Source organism: Lycorma delicatula, chromosome 7 (assembly GCF_047948215.1).
Source record: "Lycorma delicatula isolate Av1 chromosome 7, ASM4794821v1, whole genome shotgun sequence".
NCBI classification, from domain to species: domain Eukaryota; kingdom Metazoa; phylum Arthropoda; class Insecta; order Hemiptera; family Fulgoridae; genus Lycorma; species Lycorma delicatula.
In genome coordinates this window covers 106,417,051-106,444,614 of record NC_134461.1, presented here as the reverse complement: position 1 = coordinate 106,444,614, position 27,564 = coordinate 106,417,051, and the positions used below count along the sequence as shown (strand labels likewise).

The 27,564-nt window shown below is 31.0% G+C and overlaps 1 protein-coding gene across 8 annotated transcripts in view; it reads right to left on the bottom strand.

Moving 5' to 3' along the window:
* Positions 1 to 27,564, bottom strand: part of Hr39 (Nuclear hormone receptor FTZ-F1 beta) — a 438,812-nt gene that overhangs the window by 70,417 nt on the left and 340,831 nt on the right. For 7 of the 8 annotated variants that reach the window (XR_012757271.1, XR_012757270.1, XM_075372172.1 and 4 more), the window contains one exon: positions 24,922 to 25,020. The exons of the other annotated variant lie outside the window; for it this stretch is intronic. The gene's annotated coding sequence lies outside the window, so the exon portion shown is untranslated. The remainder of the gene's footprint in view (positions 1 to 24,921; positions 25,021 to 27,564) is intronic. 8 annotated transcript variants of the gene reach the window in all.

The following is a 27,564-nucleotide window of genomic DNA, read 5'->3' as shown; positions in this document are numbered from 1 at the left end:
AATATGACTGTTCAGATCAGATTCAAGATATGACCATCTGATGAAATGTAATTTGGCAAAATCGGGTAAAACACCTAAATATAATATAATATATACATTACATAACCTGTTCCAATTCATTGCAGGGTAATGTAAGAACATAATTATATGGATTAAATATCCATAAGAACAATAAATGATCTCCATTAATACCTATTGGTGTAAATTTTATTAATTGATGTACAACATCTTAGTACACATAATTTTGTATTTAATAATCAAAGTCTTAACACACCTGCTTTTATCATTAGAATTACGAATGTTTATAATTAGTCTTTTTCCTAAATTTCATGATAGGAAAACCGTACAATAAACACAAGTAATTTAGCTCAGAACCGACAGAAAATTAAACTGTAAAATACAAGACAGTCTGTATTTTAACCACCTAATTATAGAGTTATCTGGATATATTTACACCAAAACATGATCTGTAAATATCAATAAATTATTGAAATTTGGTAAAACTAATATTTAGATTTGCCTAGCTGTTACTGAGTTTTAGGTAAAGGTCATTGCAAACCTACTAAATGTGGACATTTGATTTATAATAAATGTTTAACCTGAAATATAAATTTTAATAATTTTCACTGAACCAAAATACTGAAAAAAAAATGTTTTATTAGTTGTTATAATTATCAATTATTTTAAATCAACTTTAGTAAATCAAATTAAAATAATATGTTAATATCAACAATTCATATTAATAATACAATAACAATATTAAATAGTTTAAAATTAAACACACTATAAATATAAAATGAAATTCGAGCAGTAAAATAATGCAGAACGCTAACTTGAACTCACAATCGGTTATTAAACTGGGAGTGTAGTGTTCTAGAAGGAACGACTACCTACCTACAATACCATGTAAAACAATCTATAATAAAAGTTTCCGCTGTTAAATAGTTCCTTTTTTCCCCCCTATTGTATTATATGCGCATATTATGGTTTTTACTGTTCTGCAGTTGGAAATACGACCATAAAAACTGGTTTCACGATTGACAGAACGTGATTTTTCGAAGTTTACTGAATGGGCGCGACCAAATAAAACGCAACACCTGCATATACATGCCGCACAGGAATTTAGCATTAAATAACAAAATATGCTACGTATAATAATAACAAAATTGTGTAAGTTTTTGTTACATAAAATAATATCGGTTATATAATAGTTAGATTTGTATCTAATTTTACATTTTAAAATTACAACTGTTTTAAAAAATAAATAAAACTAAACCACACAACTTATAAAACCGTCGTGAGATATGAAAGTTTTTTTTTTACAGTATTTTCTCTTCTTTTCGGCAAAGTAACTGACCAACTTATAACAAAACTTAAATTGTACATAAAATTAAACCGTAATCTTTTTATTTTATTTTTAAAATTCCCGAAATAGATGATAGGGATAAGAAGGCGTTGATTAATTAAGGATCTCGTAACTTCCATATATATAGTTAATAATATAAAATTTACAATAAGATTTGGTGTGAATATAAATTAGTACCTTTATGTACCTGATACAAAAGGTTTTCACAATGTAACCTCAATCTAAATCAAAAACTGCCCGTTTCAAATTTATTATTTATCTCCACATAAACGTTTTAAAAGTTTATCACACTGTTTTTTAAACTATAACTTGTAATTTTTCGAACTATTAATAAAAATTGTTTTCTTTTTATAATCCTTTATAGACACTAAATTTATCGTAACACAAACCTCAAATTTCACTACGACAAAGGAAAAACTAAATAAAACTGTTTTACGTTGATACTTTACAAACGTACTGAAATATTGATGTAAACAATCACGTAATTCTGACGAATTATAGTCGTTTTTCACTGGATATTACTTGAAGAATACAACCGATGCGTAATAATACACACAGTAAGATAAAATATCAATATATACTTCAAAGGGGTTCTTCAACATAAGAGCATACGAATCGGTAGGTAGAGTGGTGGTGCTCTTATTAATAAAAACAAGATTGCAGTGGATGGCGGCGACTGGTTTCGCAGTCACAACAAAACAACGAACGCTCCCCTTTTAACAATAGTATATTCAACTCTTACCACCCACAACTACGAGTTTTTCTACTTTTTTTTGTGTTAAACTTCCTTATATATTCGCAGGAAGAACCTCACGTTTAATACCCCAAGCATTTTATAACTATTACGGTCGCGTTAAGAGAATTTACATCGAGCGGGAGTAAAGTGGTAAATAAATCTATCTTTCCCTCTCTCTCTTTGATAAATTATACCTGTTTAAAAAAAATCACTGACCAATGACAATATGTTACTATCATAGGCAGATAAACTCTCTTTCAAAGCTTCCAGGCAGATTTTGCTAGGTAGATTAGTAAACAGTTTCGATGCGTGCGCACTACTTCTATATAAAACAGCTCCATCGTACCTTACCGGTTACAGATGCAATTTTTTCAAGCGGATTTACGTATCTTTATTTCCTGCACAATATATTTAAATGTTGAATTATACGTTCGAGCTTGTAATAATAATAAAATAATTTAATAAAAAATACGTATTTTCTTTTCCAATCGGATATTCTTTGGTTAAAATAAAATAATTTTTCTGTGTCCAAATTATTTGTCCGTCTGGTATAGTCGTTAATTAAAAATTTTATTAGCGAATTTATAAAATACAAATATCAAACCCTAAAATGCTTAGCCATGTTCAAGAAATACATCCCACGATCGGTATTCTACGAAAAGTGAAGAAATGCTTTAATATTGATTTTCTCTTTAAGAAGAAAATACAGAGCGATTCAAAAAGAATTTAAAATCTTGAAGGCGTGTATAATGTTTATTCAGAATACTTATATAATCGGCTGAGATGTCAATTTATATCAAAACATCCTTTTTTTTCATAAAACAAAAAAACTACGGGCGACTGCCATTGATAAGGTGTTAAGGCAGATATCCAACTTCAAATACATCTATCGCCGAATTCGAATCAGATTATTTAACGTCATTTCTACAACCGTGAAGGCGATTCGATATTTTAAGTGAGCAACTCTAAAGATAGGCGGAACACGGCTGATCTTTTATGAAGTCCCTCAAAAAAATAATCGAGTATTTTCAAATCTGAGGAACGAGGAGAAGTGGCTACGCGACTGGACAAATCAAAGACCTGGAAAGTGATCGAAGAAATTCCTCGATACCGATTTCTAATTTTATTATAAATCGGGATTAGAAAACGATTAGCATTATGACGAATAGCGTAATGATGCACCATCTAGCTGTAAGCGAAAGGAATCTTCTTTGCATCTGACTGTGGAACGAAAACATTTTTTATCGTATCCAGGAACACGATACCGTTTGTGATATTTTTCAATAAAATAGACGGTCCGTATAATTTAACTTGGCTGAGGGCACAAAAGACATAAAAATACCTTAGGATTATCACGTACATTCTCCAGAGATTCATCACGTGGATTTTCACTGTCCCGGATATTCTTGTTGCGAGTGTTCACTTTTCCGCCGACATGAAATATTACCTCATCGCTAGGAAAACAGAGATTACCTCATCCTGTATTCCAGGAAAACCTCGTGTCCCCCTAACCGATTTAAAACTTCAATACAGAATTCATAAGGAACTACCTTACCTAAATCAGTAATTTCTTCAGAACGGTTTCAACTTTACATATTTACTTAATACAAGGTAAACAGGCATTATGGAATGTTACTTTCACGAGAAGATTATCGTTTGATTTACGAGGACTACGCGCAAAATAATCCCTAACGTGATCCACATTAACAACAGAAAACCACGTGCGACATGTTCATGTTTCACGTCGAACTGAACGACCGCTCTCAACAAAATTCTGGTAGTCTATATACTTTTTTCGTGTTTAGCCTCCGGTAATTACCTTTCAGATAATACTTTAGAGTATGAATGAGGATGATATGTATGAGTGTAAACGACGTGTAGTCTTGTATAGTCTCAGTTCGACCATTCCTGGGATGTGTGGTTAATTGAAACCCAACCGACAAAGAACACCGGTATCCACAGGACTTGAATGCTGGAACTCTCGACTTCCAAATCAGCTGATTTGGGAAAACACGTTCACTACTAGACCACCCCGGTGGGTTTGGTAGACCATATACTAGGAGGAAGCTTACTATACCGAGTACGAAATAACGTTAAATATAGTAGCAGTTTCATTTTATAAAACTCAAAAACACAGCTATTACGTCCGTATCGGTGAATGTAACCGTTTTATTTGCTCAACACAATGGGCGACACAAGTGCTCGAGGTGAATGAATTTATACGCGGCATTACGCAGATCAAAACTTGATAAGTTTTACTTAAAAACTGCATTTAAATCCATACTGTAAACATTTTTTATAAATTTTTACATACCTACAAAGTTTGTAAAATTATTTTAAAAATTCCCGAATGTTGGTTACTTTAAATCAACAAACCATACCCGATGAAAGGGCAGATGAGATATAACACCTTCCCTCTAGCAAAAGAACAGCTTCCAGTGCATAATATCTATGACAGACGATGTTATATTTAACCAAATATCCGTTTACGGCCAAGAGAAAGAAAATGTGTTTGAATACAAACTTTAATATTACAATAATTGAAGGGGTGAGTAGAATAAATTACAGGAATAATTTTTGGTAACGGTTGGTTTATAATTTGTGATACTACCGAAAAATCAAATTAATATATTAAAATAAATACATTTTATTTATTTACCTTTAATTTAGCGCAACGTAATTTGTGTTTCCTCTTTTATGATTAATTCATAAAATGGTATAATGACATTTACAGCCGATATAGAATGCAATACTTAACATGGATTCAAATCCTGAAACCTTCTGGATGATAGGAAAAGACACACTTCACTACGGAGATTTTCAGCTATAATATAATTTTACGTTACATTGCTAATAATCATAATTACTTAAAACTATTTCTTCAAAGTATTTGTATTAGTTACATTTCATTTCTTACATCATCTTCCTTCCCATTTAAACATTAAAACGTGAAAGATTTAAAGAACTCGATTTGCCACCGACAAATCACTTTATTTTTATTATTAATGTGTTTGTTGTTGAATACTGAAATAAGTCTGGGTCGCAGAGGTTCACCAGTCAAAGTAGAAGCCAACTAGACGAGTTTTGCGAAAAGAAAATTCGCAATATGTATTAGAACTGTTTCTCGCTGATAACTTTCAAGGTCAAGTTTTTTTTAATTATATAAACAACTGATAACTTCAATTAATTTACAGAGATTAATAAACGTTCATTTCTAACTTCTGGAATGTAAAACTAATTTCTGAAAATTAACAACACTGAAGATAATCAGTGAAATGAATATATAAAATTGTTGGGCGTAATTCTTTTTTCGCCTACAAAAACATCATACCAGAAAAAGATAAGAATTGTTTTTCCGTTAAGGATTGACAGTTGTATTACGGGGGAAATAATGTACACGTACAAACAAAAGGCTAAAGTTTTTGTAGAACAATACATTATACGATCCATTTAAGTAAATAACCCTCAATTGGCTTAATTCAAAATGTTCGCGACCGGGTATAGATTTAAAACTGCAAAAAAACCTGCACGTTCTAAACTAGAAAAATTAATGTTTCCTGAACTACTCAGCTTATTATCAAATAAAGTAAACAAAGTGAAGGATAAATATTAAAAAGAAAAGTTAAATAGTTAAATCTTTTCCCTAAATAAAAAAATCAACGACTTCATAAAAAAAAATTCCTCTACATTAAGCAAATCGCCAATAATCTATTAAAAACAATCATACTTTCTCGATCAGTTATAACAACTCAAACAAAATTAACGACTAAAAAAAAATTATAACGAAGCAACAATTAACCAAAATAAAATAAACAAAGATATGTTGGCAGCATGGAATGTTTTCCGGTTGCATTAGATGTTGCGCCAAGGTCATATGAGGGTCGACTGACTCATCTCGTAATATTAACTTATAGGTTAAAAAAAAAGTACGCGAATTTAAATACCCGTTAAAATGTCTTACTAATAATTATAGATAAAAATGTTTATATAAGTAGGATGATGTACCGTTTTAAATATAAAACCGAAGTAATTTATACGCAAAAATGAATAATCGCATTTATGACTGTGATCATGTGCAAGTTAATTACATTTAATAAAATATTATCGTATAACTACAAAAATTACAAAATAAATATTGCACAATTTATGTGTGAATCTAAGACCTTTAGCACTGCATTACTCTTAATATACGGATTTTTTTCTGTGTAATAAGGAATGATAAAAAATTAATAATAAACATGATTTATTATAACATAAAAAAAAAAATATTAATATTACTAGTAATTATAGATAGCTCTTAGTAACGTGGGAAAATTTCTCAGCTCTTCCTAAGAAATTTTCCGTAAACTGAGAATTTCTTTTTTTTGGATTCTTATTAACAATCTATCATCAACATATACGCAATCGAACTGGGAGGTTTAATGAAAAAAATAATTTTTCTATAATAAAATCGGTTAATCTAATCTTTATAGCTTTAACTCTATTCTGTTTGTATATATTGTAAAAATATCTGAATAAAGTTTATTCCTTGGTAAAAAATCAGAACGCAAACGAAACGTTGAATAAAATTGAAAATTAATTAAAATAGAATAATCCTGGAAACTTTAAGAAATTTTATAAGATTGATTTTCCTTCCACAAATTCATCTACTGTAGAATGTTTTTGATATCCTCAACATACATATTAAACAAGGTTGGGAAAAGACATTATCTTCCTTTCGCCTAACTCCTCTTCCTTGAAGTAAACTCATTTGGTGCATCCTTTGTTTTCACTGCTGTTTACTAATTCGGTGCAGTTCTTTAACTTATCATCCATTTTCCGATCTACATTTTATTATTTTCATTAATATATAATATTTGATAAGATCAAATCCTTTTCCAAAATCATAGATTTATGGTGAACAATAAATAGTTAGGCGTAAATCGATTATGTTTTTCCTGAATACATTCATCAATAAAATAAAAATCTATTAATTTTAGACATTAGATATATTTGATATAAGCAAGCGATTTGTGGCAAGCAAACAGGAAATACCCTAAGAACCCTCAAATCAAGGCGTTATTTTCAAACATTTGTTTTCATGGCAAAATACCACGCGTTTCAAAATGAATCTCGGGAATTTAAAGTTATGTAATATTGCTCAAGTTTCATATTAACGGAAAGGTAAACATTCATAATGTGCGTATCAGGGGATCAGAGAATCCTCACGAGATATTTCAGTGTGAACAAGACTCCCCAAAACTGAATGTTTTTTTGTGCCGCATCCCGACGGAAAGTTTACGGGCCGTTCTTTTCCACGGAAAGTAAGTCTTTCTTTTTCCTGTTTAGCCTCCGGTAACTACCGTTTAGATAATTCTTCAGAGGATGACATGTATGAGTGTAAATGAAGTGTAGTCTTGTACAGGCTCAGGTCGACCATTCCTGAGATGTGTGGTTAATTGAAACCCAACCACCAAATAACACCGGTATCCACAAATCTAGTATTCAAGTCCGTATAAAAGTAACTGCCAAGCAAGTAAGTCTGGAATGAACTATCTTGATACATTATGACTATGGCTCGTTCCTAGACTGTAATACGAACCACAGAACTTTATTTGACAACGAGATAGTGCGCTTCCTCACTGGCATAACGCTGTACGTGATCGAATGAAATTCTCCGCGATTGCTGGATCGGTCGCCGGGGACCAGATGACAGGGATTATTTGTCGTGGCCTCCACGTTCGCCCGATCTGACCCGTGTGATTTTTTCCTTTAGGGGCTTATAAAGAATAAAATGTATGTGCCATCGTAACCGGTTAATCTACCCGACTTGAGACACAGGATTGTAGCAGCTGTCGTATCAATTACTCCAGACTTGCTGATTAAAGTACGGGATGAACTCTCCTATTGCCAGGATGTGTGCAGTGTGACAAATGGTGTTTACATTGAATACTTATAGGAGAACTGTTTGAATAGCTTTCATTTCATGTATAATTTATCAATGTAAATAAAACTTAAATATTAAATAAATTCAAAATTTCGATATTTATTTTGAAACACCTGTATTATTTCTGGCTTAAAGACTCTAAAAGGATTACTTCCAATACTACGAAATCAGCATTCTCCGAAAAATCTTTACAATAATTACTTTACCGAATATAAATTATTAAATTTCAAACTAAAAATATTCTTGAATGTTACTATTGGAAAAACTACTTAATATAAAAAATAAATATTTAAAAGAAATTACCTGATACTAAATGAAAAAATGTCAACAAAAAAAAATATTCGACTTAACGGAACTTCTAAAGACGAAGATAAACCTTTTGAAGAAAAATGATTACAAAAGGATGAAATAACAATCTTATACGCTTACAAAAATGCCCACAACAAAACGACGTACCAATTTTAAAAGAAAAGAAAAATATATATTTTGGTTAAAAAATATTAAATAATAATAATAAAATTCTAGCCAAGAATTTCTTTAGTAGTTGGTGTTTTTAATTTATCTTGAATAACATGTAAACGATCAATAAATTACAATAAAAGTCATTTGTTGCATAATTTTTCTGTTGGAACTCAGCCTGCTGGCTTCAGTTAAAACATAACAACAGTAGCATGAAAAAAACTCGAATCTACTGAAAAAAATTACAAGACAACTAAAACAGTAAGGATTTTTAAATATCAAGTTACAGTTTAATTTTTTTTTTATATAGAACTAAAAAAAAAAAAATTATTACCATCCAGCAATCGCATAAGATTTAAAGCATAATATTATACAAATTGATACTTAAAAAGTTGATTTGATACTTAAAAAATTTGATACTATTTAATTCTTTTAATGAAAAAACTCTGAAATAGATTTATACATGAAAAAAATTACACTAAATTATGTAAATTATTGTCGGTTTAAAAATAAAAGACAACGTAATCGCACAGCCTCCGTACAAAATAAGTATGAAAAAAATGACGTTTCCATTTTTATAATTTAATTTATTATAAATTTAAAACAATACGTTTTTATAACATTAATTTTTTATCTGTTAAAAAACCGCTTTTCCTCTATTTTTTTTTTTTTTTTTTTTAATCACTTTACGATCTCGGAGCCATAATAGAAAATAAAAAAAAGCTAATTAAGGAAAAAAATTCTTCAGTCCTCAACCATTAGACTGGTTTGATGCTATCCCTGTTTATTCTGTGGTTATCTTTTAAACTTATAATTAAAACATCCTGTATCCTCAATTATTTGCTGTTTTACAAAGTCTGTTCAGAAAATAAGCGAACAAACACTTATAATTAAGCGCCAATGGAGATATTTAGTGACGTCCGGTTGGCAGCAATGTGTTCCGCATAACCTCCACTGTAACCACATGTTCGTGGATTGTTGATAACTCGTTCGGTTTTCGTGTTACTGTTATTTGAGTGCTATGTGTTCAATTTTTAGTAGCGATTTTTATAATGTGCGATTTTTGGGAGTAATGATACAACGTAAAATTTTGCGTGAACCTTTACAGAAACGTTTCTACTTTTGAAACAAGCTTACGGAGATGATGCTGCGAGTCGTATGCAATGTTACAAATGGATTTCACGATTTAAAAGTGGTCGTCAGTCGATTGAAGTTGACTCTCGACCAAGAAGGTCCTCGACTTCAACTGACGACACCCGCGTTCAGAAGATCAACGATTGGTGCGTGCACGCCGACTGACCATCAGAGAACTTGCAGAGGAGGTTAGCATCTCGACTGGATCATGCCGTGAAATTTTGACTGAAAAATTGAACACCCATTCAGTTGCAGCGAAGTTTGTTCTTCGTTTGATGACCGAACAGCAGAAAGAACATAGAGTAAACGTTTGTCGGCAACTTCTTTTACAAGGCAATGACGATGAAACATTCATGCAAAGGATCATAACGGGAGACGAAAGTCGGGTTTACGGCTACGACATCGAAACAAAAGTGCAGTCATCAAAATGGATCGGCAAAGGGTCTCTACGCTCCAAGAAAGCACGTCAGTCTCGATCCAATGTCAAACTGATGCTCCCTATTTTTTCGATTTTAATGAAATTGTGCCCTTGGAAATCTTGCTTTAAGGTGAAACAGTAAACCGTGCGTAATAACAAGGCATTTTAAAACGGTTACGTGAAAAAATCCGTAAAACGAGACCGGAGTTGTGGCCAAATAACTCGTGTTTCCTTCACCACGACAATGCGACCGCAAACACAGCTTTGTCAGTTCGTCAGTTTTGTGCCAAAAATCAGATGACTGACCTCCTTCGGCCTCTCTACTCGCCAGACCTGGCTCTTAGAGATGTTTTATTATTTCCGAAATTAAAAAGTGATGAAATGACGTCGTTTGAGACTATTAATGACATTAAACCAAATTCGTCACGGGCCTTAAAGGTCATTTCAAATGAAGATATCCAGGACTGCTTCGTGAACTAGAAACACCGATGGTAAAATTGTGTGAGTAGGAGAGGGGAGTACTTTGAAAGGGACAAGGACCAATAATCTGTAAAATTAATGATAAAGATTAAAAAAACAAAGTTCAGTTATTTTCTGAACAGACCTCGTATTTACTTCGATTATTGTCCTTCACAGTTTTTACATTCTACACATCCCTCTACTACAAAATTAACTAAATCTATAATGTATCTTTATTTACGATCTCATCAACAATCAATGTCATTAGCGACTGGAGTGTAATTGTACAAGTACCGGTGAACGTATAGTGTTGATCAGGCCGAAAATTTCTGAGACGTATGGTTGATTGAACTTTTGTCACCAAACATCACCCAATATCCACGGTCTAGTATTCAAATCAGAATGAAAGCAACCATCTTTACTAGGATTTGAGACTAAGAACCCTCGACTTCGAAATCAGCTGACTTACGATGACGGGTTTTACCGATAGAACAACCCGTGGATTAAATTACTAAACCTGAAAGTCTTAAGATTTCGTCATTTATTATTCATCAACCCAGTTCGTCTTTACTAGATTCCGCCATAAGTTTCTCTCCTCTTCTATTCGTCTTCAGACCTCTACATTTCGTACTTTAAAACACCATCTAATTTTGAACAACCTATTATAGCACCAATTTCAAAGGTTTTCCAATTATTTCCACATCTCTCTTTTGATTCTCCTATAATCAATATTTCACTTTCATAAGACACTACACTCCTCACAAATATTTTTAATAGTATTCTTAGAAATCTATTTAGATTCTATGAAACTTTTTTTTTATGTGAAACCTCTCATCACTTTACCAGTCTGCTTTTTACCTCTACCTTACTTTGATCATCCTTCATAATTTTACGGCCTAAATAAAAAACTTTTCCCGGTTCTATAATGTTATGCTTTCCTCATCTTAATGCTTTCTTTGCCGTAATCCTCCTCCCAGTCACATTTTATAATTTTCCTCTTTCTATTATTTATTTTCAAACTGAATCTCTCTACCCCTCTACTCACTCTCTCTCTCTCTCTCATAAAAAGACTGTTATATCTTAAATAATTTATTTTGAATTCTTATTTTATTATAAGTACCAAAACAACAATACCGGTATTAATAAAACGTACTTTTCTAAAAAAAGCCTAAAGTAGTGAATGCAAAATCATTTAGTCTTGCCAAAATCAGAAATTTTAAGAGTATCATGCAATACTAAAATTAAACTCATTTTTGTAAAGTAATACGTAAAAGTACGATTACGCATGCTTTCTTCGCATAATAGGGTTTCTTACGTATTTCAAAGTTGACGGTTCTTTAGGTTGCCAAAATGTTTTAACACAACTTAAGTATAAAAAGTTTACTAATTGCAATTTTTCTTATCTCGAGGTAGTAATTTTGAGCCCAAATTTTTAAAGTACCACTTTTATAATAAGTAGAGGGAATTTTCAATTCCCCTGAAACGGGTTCAAGGTAAAAAAAGATCAAAACCCTTTGAATTTTTCTCATCTTTAAGGTACCCTAGTACTAATTAATTAAATTGTCAAATCAATTCCCTAACGCGTCGGAAAATATTGAAAAAAAAAATGCCTTAAGTAAAAATATTAGTTAACGCGCCCGCGCGTTATGTGTAAGCACGTGTGCAAAACGAAATCCTGTACTTAAAATAATTAAAGAACAAGTGCCGCATGTTTTTGAACAGTGATCAAACTAATAAATGGAAAATATTGAATTTTATATCCATTAAAAATACGCAGTCGTATGACGCATAAATAGAACACAATACAAACCTAGTAGTCTTCTTTACAACTGTTTTGATGTCTAATATAAGAAGCAACTGCACTCTTTTCTAACAGAGGTTCGAGAAGATTCCTAGTAATTTTAAAATGGAAATTCTTCTTTCCTTTACAATCCTTATAGTTTCCTTTCTTTCCATCCCGTTGTTAATAAAGATTATGAAACTACCTACGTACCTTAGCAGTGTTATTAAAACACATGGTTCAATACAAAAAAATATTTAAAATATTTAAATAACAGTTTTATAACATGTTAATTAAGTTATAGAATTTGAAATTGTTCTACAGTTAAGAATGGGAGAAAGAAAGTACTTATATTGTTTTTCCATAATTCTTATAGTTTTATTCAAATTAATTTAAACTCACAAAAATCCATGGCGAAGTGGTACCGTCTCAGCCTTGAATTAAGAAATTCCGGGTTTTAAATACGGCAGATTTGTCATTTTTCATACCCTTCAAAATTTTCACTCTATATTCTCACGTACAACTTTATAAAATGAATTAATCATTTATAAAAAAAATTAATATAAATAAGGAAGAAAACTAGGAAGTTTTAAATAAGTTATAAAACTCAGTAATTTTTCAAGAAGTGGTTTGTTAGATCTAATTCTTCAAAAGCAAACTTTTCTTTCGTGAAGAATGCTGTAATTTCTTTGCACGGTACACAGAACCTGTAATTTCTAAAATCATAACATGATAGTAAGATATAAGACATCGCTTAACCCAAAACTAAATTACTGAATTAAGATACATTTCATGGATCTGGTGTGCACGCGAACGCAATCTAAAATCAATAAAATTGTTTTAAAAATTCCATTTTCATAACAAAATCATTTCAAAATACACTAGAATGGATTTGGATATTAAAATAACACAATAATAATAATAATAATTTACAATCATATTAATCAAAAATGTTTGTCAACACTGTAAGTTAAACTTCAGTAATATAATTAATCGATAGCTAAAATGCCACGCATTTCTTAAATACGTATATACAGTTGCGAGCATAATAGAAATAATAGTAATAGCATTATTATAAACGTTACAAGCTGCTGCAGTTGATAACGGAGATCGTTCCCACGGAGGAGACCGTGATGCGGTAGTAGCATTCCGACCCGTTACTACGGTATTCGACCGATGAGATAGGCCTAACTGGCAATTATCTCGCTTACAGCACACAGCCAAGGCCGCGCCGCCACTGCGCCACGCTGAGATTGTAAACAGAATGCAATAATACTTATAAATATAACCCGGCTTCGATGTTATTATTAATTTAACGTTATAACCTAAATCAACAACAAAGAATAAAGCAAATAACTTTTAAAACGTTATAATTTAAATGATTTTAAGAAATAATAAAGCAAAATTCTCTGCCAAAAATACATTGCACGATTAAATAAAAAAAATTAAAAATAATAATTTTTTTTTAAATCCCAGATTTACAGATAATACCGAAATACTTATCCCTGAAAAGCAAAACCAAATTAAAATTTAAAATATTTTATTCATACTGTATTAACTATAATAAATACAAACCAACGATTAACCTAAACACTGAGGGTAAAATACGAGTATATGCTTTTTTATTAGACTGTAGTAGTCGCCGAATATCTTTGGCGATGAATTTAAACATTCGTAACTCGCATACAAAAAAATAAACAATCAAGGATGGTAATTATTTATTTCTCTTATTTTAGTATAAAAAATAAAACAACGGCTTCGGATAGGAACGTACCAGAACGATCACGTAATAAATCACTTTATAGTTAGTACTACAGACTATTACTATACAGATAAGGCGCCGACTAAATTATTTTCTTGTACAAATTATTGTAAATTCACTGTATTGGTGCAAAGTACTTAACCAAGATTTTAATCACAAATATCAATTCATCCGTGACATAATGGTCGTTGTTTTTTTGTTTTTTTTTTTATTAAACACCTTTTATAAACCAGCTTATTTAAAAAGGTTTATTTAGTTTTAAAATATCATTTCTCACTGAAATAATTATTATTTAAAAATGGATCGAAGAGGAAAAATGTACAATAGAAATTGTCCTAGGTAAAAATTAGTCCATTTCTGAATGAGATGAAATTGCACAGGTTAAAAAAAAGGAATAATTAAGTTAATTAAACGAACTCATCGACAGACATTTTTTTTTTTTGTTTAAGTATTTAAATGAACGCCTCATTTTTATTTCACCTATCAAAAAAAAAAAAGAAGAAAACAGAAGACTGAAATACAGTAAACGAACAGAACGCAATAATCATTATTTACAAGAAGAAAAAAAAAATTAATCTGATTGGTCTATGCATCCGACCAATTAGACAGCTATCAACACTCACACACCGAGTGAATATGGGCAACGCTTTCACTCATTGGTCGATCCAAGATCGTATCAAACAAGTACACATTACACAAACACAATAGCATAACAGTACTTGCTCAATTTTATTTGAAACACAAAAGAACGGTTAAATAGGTACTTCCACAATAACATGCAGTTACATCTAGTAAAAGATCTGCTGGAGCGATTCACGTAATTTAGACGCTATAATTTACACTTCTCTTTTACACTTATTCTAACCTTTATTTTGAAAATTAATTATTTTTCAACAACAATAAAAAATTTTCATAAAAGATCAAGAACTAATTTTAATACGGTAGTAATAGAACAGATAAATACTGTGATCGATTAATATAAAAACGAAGTTTCGTTTGTACTGTATGTCCGTTAGAAAACTCTCCTTTTTTGTAATATCTTGAGTTTCTACAAACTGAGGCAAATTAGTTGAATTTCTTTTTCCTGTTTAGCCTCCGGAACCACCGCAAGGTATTACATCAGAGGATGAATGAAGATGATATGTATGAATATGATTGAAGGGTAGTCTTGTACAGAGTTCCAGGTCGACCATTCTTGAGATGTGTGGTTAATTTAAACCCGATTGCAAAGGAACACCGGTATCTACGATCTAGTATTCAAATCCGTATAAAAAGAAAGAGACAAATTAATTCATTATTATAAGTTAAAACTGCAAATATAAAACTGCAACATCTGAAACTGTTTCCAATGAAATTTGTGAATTTCTCGTTTAGCCAAGCTGTTTTATTAACAACAGGTACTAATTTAAAATAAAAAATATGTAATACCATTTTAATGATAAAAAAAATTAGGTTAAACTGAGATACGATGTTGAATGATTAAAAAAAGTGTATAAACTGGAAAAATAACTTCATTCAAACAAAATATTTTTATCGAGTTTAAAAACAAGCTCATTTTTAAAAAAAAAAGTATAACACGAACATGAAACGAACAAAATTATTAAAAGTTTAAGGTAAGAAATTTTGAGCAACTAGTTTCATCCAAACGTAGTTGGATCAGCTCCAGGGCATTGCTGTTAAGTAAATTCAAATTATAAAAACGCACCATAAAGAAGGAAATCAAACAATTTAAATAAGAACAATCACTTTTACTACTCTATGTGTATGTGTAGACACGCGCTCGCGCAATTAAGTTTGTAATACAACAAACAGTTTGATAAGCAAAAATATTAATCGCTAATGAACCAAAAAATATATACAATAAATAATACAACCGATCCAGAAGCAAAAAATGTAAACACAAATATAAAACGTAGAAAAAAGGAATCGAAAAAGAAGAAAAGAACAACGTAATAATATGAAGAATTTATTACACAATAATTCTTGTTTACCCTCTAAAAATAAAATATTATTTAATAAAGAAACCAAACCTTATTACAAACAGAAAGAGAAAAGATAAGAAAAAAGTGGAACAACAAAAAACGCAATTTTTAAGCGAATGGTGAATATTAAGCAAAATACTTGGGTCGTATAATTTCACCATTCATTTCTGAAATCACAGTTAAATAATCCCTTGTTTTTTCTCCGTCTTTTTTTTATTTACCTCCTTATTCATTTATTTTGATTGTAATAGATGAATGAAATAATATTAAACTAAAAGCGATGAAATCTGGTCTTGGAGCTATTCAAGTAAAGGAGGTGGAGGTGGTAAAAGGGGAATACGGAGGGAAGACGAAGAGGAAAACGAAGAGCACAATTGACAGGTAACGGTTCCTTGACCTCGACGATGCCAGCAGCAAGCTACAGAAATACAGGCACAGCTCAAACTTACAACACAAAACTACAACAGATTTACTCGTACGGTTAGGGGGGAAAAACAAAGCTAACAGCCTAATAAGCCAGGCTGAACTCTAAACTGACTACATCACTTTTAACAACAAAGAAAATTATTAATAAAGCGAGGAGATGCTAAAACAAATTTATGAAAAATTTATCTCTTAATATATTTTTATCATTGTTCAAAATACAAAATTAAATCTGTATTAAGTAGTGCTGCAATAGGCCGTTCAAAATAAAACAAAAAGCCATAAAACTGTAAGCAATTCAATTTTTACTAATATGTAACAATTATTATTATTTACCAGCAATTAAAAACAATTCCATTCGAGAAATTTTTTTCTCGTTACAACAGCAATACGGGTCAATGATTATAAGTTCAGTCGAATTTCAATTTCTGAGACGAGAATTAAATCTCACACAGATTCAAAAGAATTCTATGTAATCAGGAATTAGATGATGTGATTTGCCCCAACACTCTGATACAACCTATAAATACGAAATTCAAGTCGTACTTTCTTTTCAACACTTTTTTTCATTAATTTATTGAGTTAACATAAAATCTGAAGCAAATAAGCCCATTTTTTCAATTTTGTTTTTTTGGTAAAAAAACAAGAACTAGACCGATTGTTTCTAGTTTAAAATATGTAACTTTCACGATCTTAATCAATCCGTTATTACATCTTAATAACATTTACATCTGCATTTTTTATCAGTATGTACTTAACAAAAGCAAAATCGTTGATTGGTAATTACTTGTCCATTTCTATGTAAACATGAGTGACCTGGGTTTTCCTAATCTATTGAGGAACTAAGCAAAACGCATACTGTCAAAAAGGAGCCTTAAATACATCTTTAGGTAAGGTTACTAATAAGTACGCGATCTTTCCGCGGAGACAACCTTTGATTCCATTTCTACCCCGGTTTGAGAACTGAAGGTTTAAACCAGAGCCTTAGGTCGGGTTAACACCCAGTGAGTCGATGCTGATGATACGGAATCTGTTTAGTCAGTTCGTGATCGATGTTAAGGATTATAGGCGGCTTTTCCCATAGTGTATTTTGGGTTTCGGTTTTTTAACCAGCAGCCGCATAAAACTTCAAGGTGTTTTCTACATAATACCGATACTTCTACGGTAGAGTAATAGTATCTTTGTCTTTTATCCGGAAGTTTTTGGGTTCAACTTCTGTTACGCTAGGAAATTTTCACACACGCTTAACAAATTCATCGATCATCCAAAATAACAAAAAATAATTAAATGTAATTGGGTGTTAATCATCCTGTAGTTATTTCAAGAATAAAGAAATTCCTTTTAAACACCAATAAAATAAAGTACGCTTAAAAGTTGATTGAAACTTTAACCAAAACTTACTAAAAGAATTTTTTTTTTCCAATCTTATTTACTGGTTTGATGTTATTCCCATTCCTTTCTATTCTGTTTTAATCTTTTAACCTCAACAAATATATTGCATCCTACATCCATCGGTTATCTGTTTCGTAAATTCTAGTCAAACGTTACATTAAATCTCTATAGAAATCGTGGTCAATAATCAGATTATCTAGAAAACTCAAATGAAATTTAATTCGGAAGTGATTAGGGAAAATGAATAATGTAAAAATACAGTTTACCAGCAGTAAAATTTTGGAATAGTAACAGACACCATTAAAAAACAAACAAAATAGTACAAGATTTAAAAAAATTAAAACCCAACCAAAGAAGGTCATAGACATATACTACATAAATTAACAAGACATACAGACGGAAAAAAGACGTTTACTTGTTACATCACAACTGCGAACTACTTATAATAGTATCTGTCTCTTTTTAACGACGCTCTCCCTCTTTATTTCTATCTTTTTTTCTTTCTCTTTCTTCTTAACCTCCCTTCTCCTTACCTGACCTCGCATTAACAACGAAATCGTGTTCTCTCATCTGATTCGACAGCTAAAAGAGCTAACCGCGTGAAAGAGAACGACCTTCGGGTAACTTACCCAAAGGCCAACCAGCCACTGCTGATGTAGCGTGCAATGAAATTAGCGAATGTACTACAACTAATGGTAGTAATAATAATAATAATGATACAAGTAATACTAAAATTACTGCCGCTATTGCTGCTACCACTGCAGTATGTAGAAATAACTAGACGATGCCTGGCTCATCCAAATAGAATTACAGCTTAGAAAAAGTGAATTTCTATAATAGTCGGCGAGCAGTCTTAGTGTTGGCCTATATACGGCACAAAGTAACCCGGTTTAGAATTTAAATGCCTTCTTGTACTAATTGCTAATGAAAATGCCAAGAAACTGATTACTGAAAGTGGATGAATGCGATTCGAATTAACCACAACCCACTCGCATTAAAAGTTTAGATCTATTATTAAACGCGCTGTACAATAAAAGTAAATTAAAATTCTTTCGCAACTAAAATGAAGGCAAAATTTCAACCGAATCACATCTAGGCCTACTGCTTAAACGATAACCGTAATAAAATACGTATAAATAAATTTATAATTAAAAATAAACGTTTAAGTACCGGTACTGGAAATATTTACTTTAAGCAGTATATATAATATGTTGTTTTGTTCTAGGCAGAAAGGGCCACTATTTAATTCTTTACAATAAGGTACAAGAGGTTTCTAGTCCAAGTTACTTTCTACCAACGTTATTATTATATTTAATGTACAAGCAAAATTCCTGCAATAAACATAATGAAAGAGTATTACGAGTAAGGCTGAATAATACCTGCTAATAAGAGAGCAACAGGAAACCACTTCATTCGTTATTTTCCTTAAAAAAGTTTGGCATGTAATGTTTTCCATTTTTGGGAATTATTACGCCATCTTTTTTTGGAGGCGGGTAAAAAATCAAAGCTTATAGGTAGAAAGCGTGGCGAAAATGCTGAAAACATTTTAAATCTTATAATGATTTTTAGGCGTTTTTTACTTTTGTGATGCAGAGCTTTACTTAAGACGAACTGTTAAATAAATTACGTAAAATTTCATAGGCAATTCAAAATTTGCTTACAATATTTTTATTATGAGGCTTCAGTTTTCCAGTTAACCTTTTACATTTTATATTTTCTTAAAAAAACTTGAAAACCTAATAACGTTTTTAAAGGTTCTTTCTATAACAAAAAAAAAAAAAATGAACTCGGATAAATGATTCATTTAAACAATTGTTTTTTATTGTATCCATCGAACGAAAAATTATATTTATAATTTTTCCAAATCAATTTGCTAAATTATGATGTTTGTGCTTTCTGTTTTCTAAAATATTTATATTACTATTTTACACGTTATTATTCTTTGTTATTTAAGCAATTTATCTTAATTTCATATCTTACTTAATTATAACATTCTGACATTTTTAACAAAGGCAAACTCTTTGTCAAAGTTATGTACCTACTCTTTGAAGTACATGAAGTTTGAAATTTTAGAACGTAATTTTGAATGTCATATGGTACCTACAACCATGAGGTAATAGAATCTAACGTACACAAAATAATCTATAAAATGAAAATATGAAATAACATAATAAACATTTATGTTCAACTTCAAACCGCGTGCTGAATAAGCCCATAATATAACTGAAATACGAGGCATATTCATTAAGTAAGGGCCGCAAAAAAATTAACTCGTGAGAAAAGGTTTTTACTTGAGTTTTATTTACTATATATCTACTTCACTTTTCCGCATAATCGCCATTCAGTTCTAAGCACTTTTTGTAACGCTGCACCAATTTCTTTAACCCCTCTGCATAGAATTTCGCCGCTTGGGAATTAAACCGGTTGACAACGGCAGTCTTGAGTTCCTCATCGTTTTCAAACCGTAGACCACCGAGCCACTTTTTCAAATGCAAGAAGAGGAAGTAGTCGCTACGTACAAGGTCGGGAAAATATGGAGGGTGGACAAAAAGATCCCTACGAAAATCTTGAATATTCTTATTGGTTAGGGCAGCGGTGTGAAGACGCGCGTTGTCGTGAAGGAGGATTACGCCAGACGACAGTTTCCCGCGTCGTCAATTTTGGATCGCACGTCTCAGTTTGGTGAGCGTTCCGCAGTACACGTCAACTGTAATTATTGATCCACGTTCCATTAAATCAACCAAAATGACGCCCTTTTCTTCCCAAAAAAAGGTAGCGAACATTTTTCGACTCGAGTAAGGAAATTGCTTAAATTTTTTCGGTTTTGGTGAATTTTAACAGTGCCACTGCATCGACTGTTGATTCGATTCTGCGTCGGTGTAGGATATCCAGGTCTCGTCTCCCGTAACAATATGGGAAAACAAATTATCTCCATCTTGTCGATAGCGGTCCAAAAATGTTCGTCCACTGCTTTGTGAAGGTCGGTGAGCATTTTCGATACCCACCTTGCGCACAATTTGTGATATCCGAACTTTCTGTGACAATCGTGTAGATAGAGGTGCGTCCAACATGCGGAAATTCATCAGCCAGAGTAGTAATCGTCAATCGCCGATCACATCGCAGTTTTCGGTTTACTTGTTCAACGATTTCGTCGATCTGAATACTATCCCTGCCACTCCGTTCTTCGTCATGCACATTTGTGCGGCCATATTTAAATTCTGTACATCGTTGTCTAACCTTTCCTTCACTCGTTATTGTACGTCCATACACTAGGGACAACTCCTGATGAATTTCAGTAGCTGAAGATCCTTTTGCAGACAAAAATCGAATCACAGCGCGCTCTTCGCATCTGGCGGGAGAAACGATTGTCGCGAACGTTGGGATCTGCATTCATCAGCAGGCAAACGACTTCAAAATCAAAACAACTTCAATGGCTTCGTAAATAGCCAATAGATGGCCCTGCATGCGTGAAACTGTATTCAGACTCGCTAATATTTAAATATAAGCCGAGAGCTCCCATTTACATTATTAAGCCTCGTAGATTGTGTAGTTAAATAGTAGTCTACCTTATTAAGAACTAAAAACTCCGTCGACGTAACTCCAAGTGGTATGATCTTATTTTAACCTATTTTCAATTAATAATTTAAAATTCGTTAATTCTCTTTAACATAAGTTTATTATCTTTGCTAATCAATAGGTATACTTTCGGTTACGCCGATCAAAATATTAAATACAAGTTTACGAAAATATGACGAAGGCATTACGCATGAATGCGCTAAAACGTAGCATTTAATAAAGAAAAGACAAATCCTTAGGCCTATTTTTCTTTATGTTAAAACAGAGATATTAATGTTACCGGAAGTCAGTAGCCAACACCACCTGACCTCGGATCTTAAGAGAATAAAAATATGTACCTCACGGTTCTTTCACAAACACTTTGCACAATTTTTTTTATCGTATTTGTTATAAAAATTGCCAAAAATAGCAAGTTAATTTAAAATACTAACAACTCAGTGTATTTTAATGTGTTGAATTATGTGTGTTTTATTACTAGGTGAAATAAACTGAACATGCTGTACGGTAAAATCGTTAATGGGGTTACTACCTGCATGATACGAAGCTTTCAAAATGGGGAAATAATACTCGTCACAATTTTTTTCTTTTCTTAGAAACTATTTCAATCGATACAGAATAATTCACATTAATTTTTTCTTAATCAAATAATGCTGAACATTATTATTTTCGAATTGTAATCGATAACAGTAATCAGCATACAGCCGACGTGAACACGTACAACACAATTAAAAATTTGACAATCGCAAAAAAATAAAAACTGAAAAACTCTGTAAAATGTCGCATGTAAGATACGTCGAAATAATCCAGAAAGAATAATGAATGAGCGAAAATTTATGCCGAATTGTGTTAAACATAAAGCCGTCGATGACATCTTTTCAAAACCACTACTCAAGTCTGTCCACTACCCTGTCTGTCATAACTAATCATACAACAAAAGAAATGTTGAGTTTATACATGTAGCCCCCACAGTTAAAATCTTATGGCCGAGCTCAATACGTAATCATCCGTTGAAAAAAATCGTATAAATTAATAATAATTATTAAAATCGATTAAAATAGTTTAATTAAACCGTAATAAAACTATTTATTTATCTATTCGAAAATAAGTAAATGTATAAACTTAGTAAAATACAAAATTAATACACGACCCAAATGACCTTTTTTTTACTTCCTTGTACGAAGTAAAAGACGTATTGTGATCGCAAAAAATTTAGTTTTTTAGATTTTAACGGAAATATCCATTTTGACCAGTTCTGAATCCAATTTGACTAGTTTCGGCGTGACGTATGTACGTACGTACGTACGTACGTACGTATTTATCTCGCATAACTCATAAATGATTAGCCGTGGGGAGTTGTTCAAGTTACAAAATTAGTTTTTATTTTTATCAAATATTTATACAATTATTAATTCAACAATTTTACATGAAATATTAGGATACAGTAAAAGTCCTTTTATTACTCGTATTACTTGATCAGTATTATTCGTATCTTCGTGACTTGCTGATTATGAACAAAGGTTCCAGATTTCTGGTGTTTCGTATAAATAAAAGTTAATAATAATTAAACTACTCAGTTTAGTGAACTCCTGCATACTAGTTACAAATTTTAAATTCGACCTTCCAGTGTAAAATATTCAGTTTTTATTATCAGATTTTTGGTGAATAATCAAAAATGAAAAAGAAACAATCACACACGAAAAGAAAGATAACATGAAGAAATATATCTGAAAAAAAATGTTAAGAACAAGGGAAAGTAAAAAAAAATTAGAGAAAATAATAAATATAAAGAGAAAGAAAATGTTAAAACCAAAGAAATCATGAAAAGATTAAAAATATAAAGAGGAAGAAAATATTAAAACCAAAGAAATAATAAAAAAAATTAAGAGAAAATGATAAATATAAAGAGAAAGAAAATGCTAAAACCAAAGAAATAATAAAAAAAATTAAAAGATAATAAATATAAAGAGGAAGAAAATGTTAGAACCAAAGAAATAATAAAACGAAACAAAATGTTGCAAACAAAACAAAGATAAAAACATTAAGAGAAGATAATAAATATAGAGGAAGAAAATGTTAAGACCGAGGAAAGAATAAAACGATTAAGAGAGGATGATAAATATAAAGAGAAAGAAAATTAGAGAACGAAGAATGATATCAAACCACAGAGCGATTAAATGATTGGCAACAAAAAACAAATAAACGAAATGATGATCAACTCCGACTTAGGGAGAATATTATCCGACAATATCAGAGGAGTAATGAAATAAAAGATACGAATTTTTTGCAATTTATTAAAGATCAGGGATGTATGCCTCAGTGTATACGATGTTCTTGTGAGGAGGGCTATTTTTCAGTCACTTTGCAGTTAACTTTAATGTAGATAAAATTAAACAGAAATTCCAGAATAATTAAATACAATTAAACAGAAATTAAACTAGAAAATCCAAAAATAATAACGATTCTAAATTATAATTTTCAACTAATATTAAATAATCAGATGTCTTAAATCAATTACATATACACATATGTAATAATGCCTATTAAATTACGTATACACATTTTTATAAGTATATAAAATTTTATTTCACAAATAACTTCAGATTTGTTTTATTTATTATTATTATTATTATTGAATAAATATTATTACTAAACATAAATACTTTTTGAAGATCCAAATATTTCATTAATTAAAATTTTATTTGGCTATAACTCTGGAACCAATGAAAATAAGTACAACTTATTATATTAGTACACTCATATAGTTGAAAAGCTCTCAATGAGGGCTTATTACTGCAGTTAAGAAAAAGTCCAAAATTCAAATGTTTTGGGATTTTGGCCTTTTTTGGACACTTTTGGTTCAATCGATTGCAATCAAACGGCGAGTTGCACAACTAGATATTACAACAGTCCTAAATCTAAAAGTTCAATATCCTACGGCTAATCGTTTTTGAGTTATGCGAGATACGCACTTCCATACATACTTACGTACAGACGTCACGCCGAAACTAGTAAAAATGAATTCAGAAATATCCAAAATTGATATTTCCGTTGAAATCTGAAAACAGAAATTTTTCGCGATCACAATACTGTCTTTACTTTGTAAAAGGAAGTAAAACGTTTCATAGAAAATATTTTACGTCTCGAAATAGTTTACCGTTTTATTATGAAAATTAATTAATAACCTTCAAACCAATCAAGGTGTGCAAATATACAGCAACACAAATACGAATTATTGTATAAACAAAACATGAAAACACACTAAGTATTGCATTATTGGATCAGTTACCAATCCAATAAAAATAAATAAATAAAGAGTCAAAATTAAAGCTATAAAACAGAAAGAAGTGGGGAATGAAAACATACAACGGAGTTCAGTGATTGATGTTTAACTTAGCGAAAACATAACTGTTAATTATTGTAATAAAAAAAAAGAAGAAATATACACAATAACAAACAAAATACATAAAAATAACAAACACATCTCTAACACACAAAACTATTCATTTACCTGAGAATTTATGCTTCTTCACAGCGAACCAACGCCGTTAAAAAGAATTGAAAACGTGTCTCAACTGGCAATTATTCCATATATAAACAGCTCACATTCCTGTAAAGAAAAAAAAAATATATATATATACAATAAACATATTTGTTACAAAACAAAATTAAAAAATAAAAACAGTAAATAAGAAAATTTGTTATTACTTCCAAGATATTAATACGGTAACACTACAAATATTTAATGTGTACCAACAGAATTTCTCTCCCTACAAACATCATAAATATATATTTAACAGTCAACTGAAGGATTATGATTTACGATGCACATAAAACCCGACCTAGATATTTTTGATGTTTAAATAAAAGTGAGAAACTAACTGCCAAAAGCAATAGAGGCAAGTCAGTAATAGAACGATTTAATTTGAATAAAAATGTAAAAAAAAATTAAATTACAAATTTGATATTTTTTTTAAATTATATTGGATAAACAATTTAATATACCATTAAAAATAGTCAAAAGAAACCTGAAAAAATTGAAACATTACAATTTAAAAGAAAATATTTTCATGAAAACTAATGGATTAATCACCAGAAACAAATCTCGTAATTTTACGCAGACCGTCGCCCGTTCCAAAAAAAATTCAGATAATTACTTTCACCCGGTACCCAATTCCAAAAAATAATACAAAGTTTTCCATAGTTCAATCTATATAATAAATAGAAAATAAACTTTGATTTGGATACAATGTGAGAAAAGTTAATTAGTATTACTTGCTGCAGCAAACAAAATGGACGCATAATTGCAACCTAAGCAAAAGACAAGGATTTTATAAGTCACTAGGACCCCCATCGCGACTTCGCCCACGCTATATGGTTAGATAATCATTATGGTGACGGTTATTGTTATAGTGTCGACCAATATTTAGTCGTTTTCGACAAATCGGACCATAAATACAATTTTTTGCAATATCTCGACCCCAGTGCCACCTAGCGGATCCAAACTAACTCAGAAATCTTAGCGATAGTACGCACAACTCACAAACTTTTACAAATCTTACTTCTTAATTATGCAACCATATGCAAGTCTGTTAAACACGTTTTTTACACTTTATTCACTAATGCACTTAATCACAGTCCTTTTTCTGACCACTTAAAAAAAAGTGTCAGAGCTTAGATACTTTTTTGCTTGCGAGATCTTGAGGTCTTTTTCTTTTTGCTTAGGTACTTTTTTCTTGCCAGATTTTCCGGACGAATTTTAAAAAAATGTAAAATTTTGTAATACATATATTTTCCGCACGGGTAATCTTCTACCTTATATATATATATATATAAAGAAGAAAGGCTGTTTGTATATTTGTTTGTTTGTTTCGTAAATATCTCGACACCGGCGCCACCTAGCGTGTGTAGTTTTTGCAAAAATTTTTCTTTTCACCTAATACATATTCTGAATATGAGCCAAATCGGATAATAAATCCAATTTTTCCAAATAGCTCAATCCCGGCGACATCTAGCAGGTCCATTTTTTACAGATATTTCTTTGCATAACATAAATTCTGAATATGAGCCAAATCGAACCGTAAAAACAATTTTTCGACCCCAGCGCCAGCTAGCGGGTCCAAACTATAATTCAGAAAGTTTCGCGGAGTTGCGTATAACTCACCAAAGTTTCATCGCAATCGGATGAATGGTATAGAAACGCATACGGGACAAACATTCATTTATATTATATAGAAGATTAAGTAATTCTGAATAAAATGTCATAAGTAAATAAAAACATAAACAGAATGTATCTACATAAAATCAAAAATCAATTTCTTCTACAGATTTAAATTTCGGAAATAGACGAAACAGCAGGAAATTTAATTCAAAAACCATAAAAATATATACAAAGCTATCTATAGCACCATTAAACGTCTCACTTCTTCAATGTTTCGTAAATATAATAAAATCCTCAATAATTTTTATCTTCCAGGCGAATATAGCTAGAATAGCTATAATTTAATGGGAAATTATGATTGTTGATCATATCAAAATTGGGTATCGGATTTTGCAAATTTTTACTTTTAGGGTCTAATTCATTTATTTAGACCAGAAAACATGTAATATGTATCTGTGTCGCACTGCTTTTAGCTTAATATCTCAGGATTGACCGAACTCATTTTCTTCAAGTTTATCTTAAATATTTCTATATATGTGGCATTAATCATATTAATTTTTTCTCACAATTCGGGGTCTCATAAGTTATACGACCACCATTATAAATACAAAAAAAAAAAATATATATATATATATATAAATAGACTAATTTAAGAATAAATTAACCTTGCTCATTTTGGTACGACATCATAATTAATAAAAACTAAGTTGCATAAAGTGCAGCAGAAAGTCGGATTTCCGGTTTCAGTTAAGAAAGAAAGAATGTTGTCCCGCTGTAATGACTTTTGAATATAATCTGCTTTCATTGTTTTTTTGTATTTCACGTTTATGTTAGTACATGTGTTCTTTTATAATATTGCGATGTATTGTATACTGTTCTAATAAATGCATAACACTTGTATATTTGTGTTATTTCCTCCTTTTCACACAGTTGTTGAGTTCTGACTGCATCAGTTGCTTAACATTACTTCTTGCTGATAATCCATTTTGATAC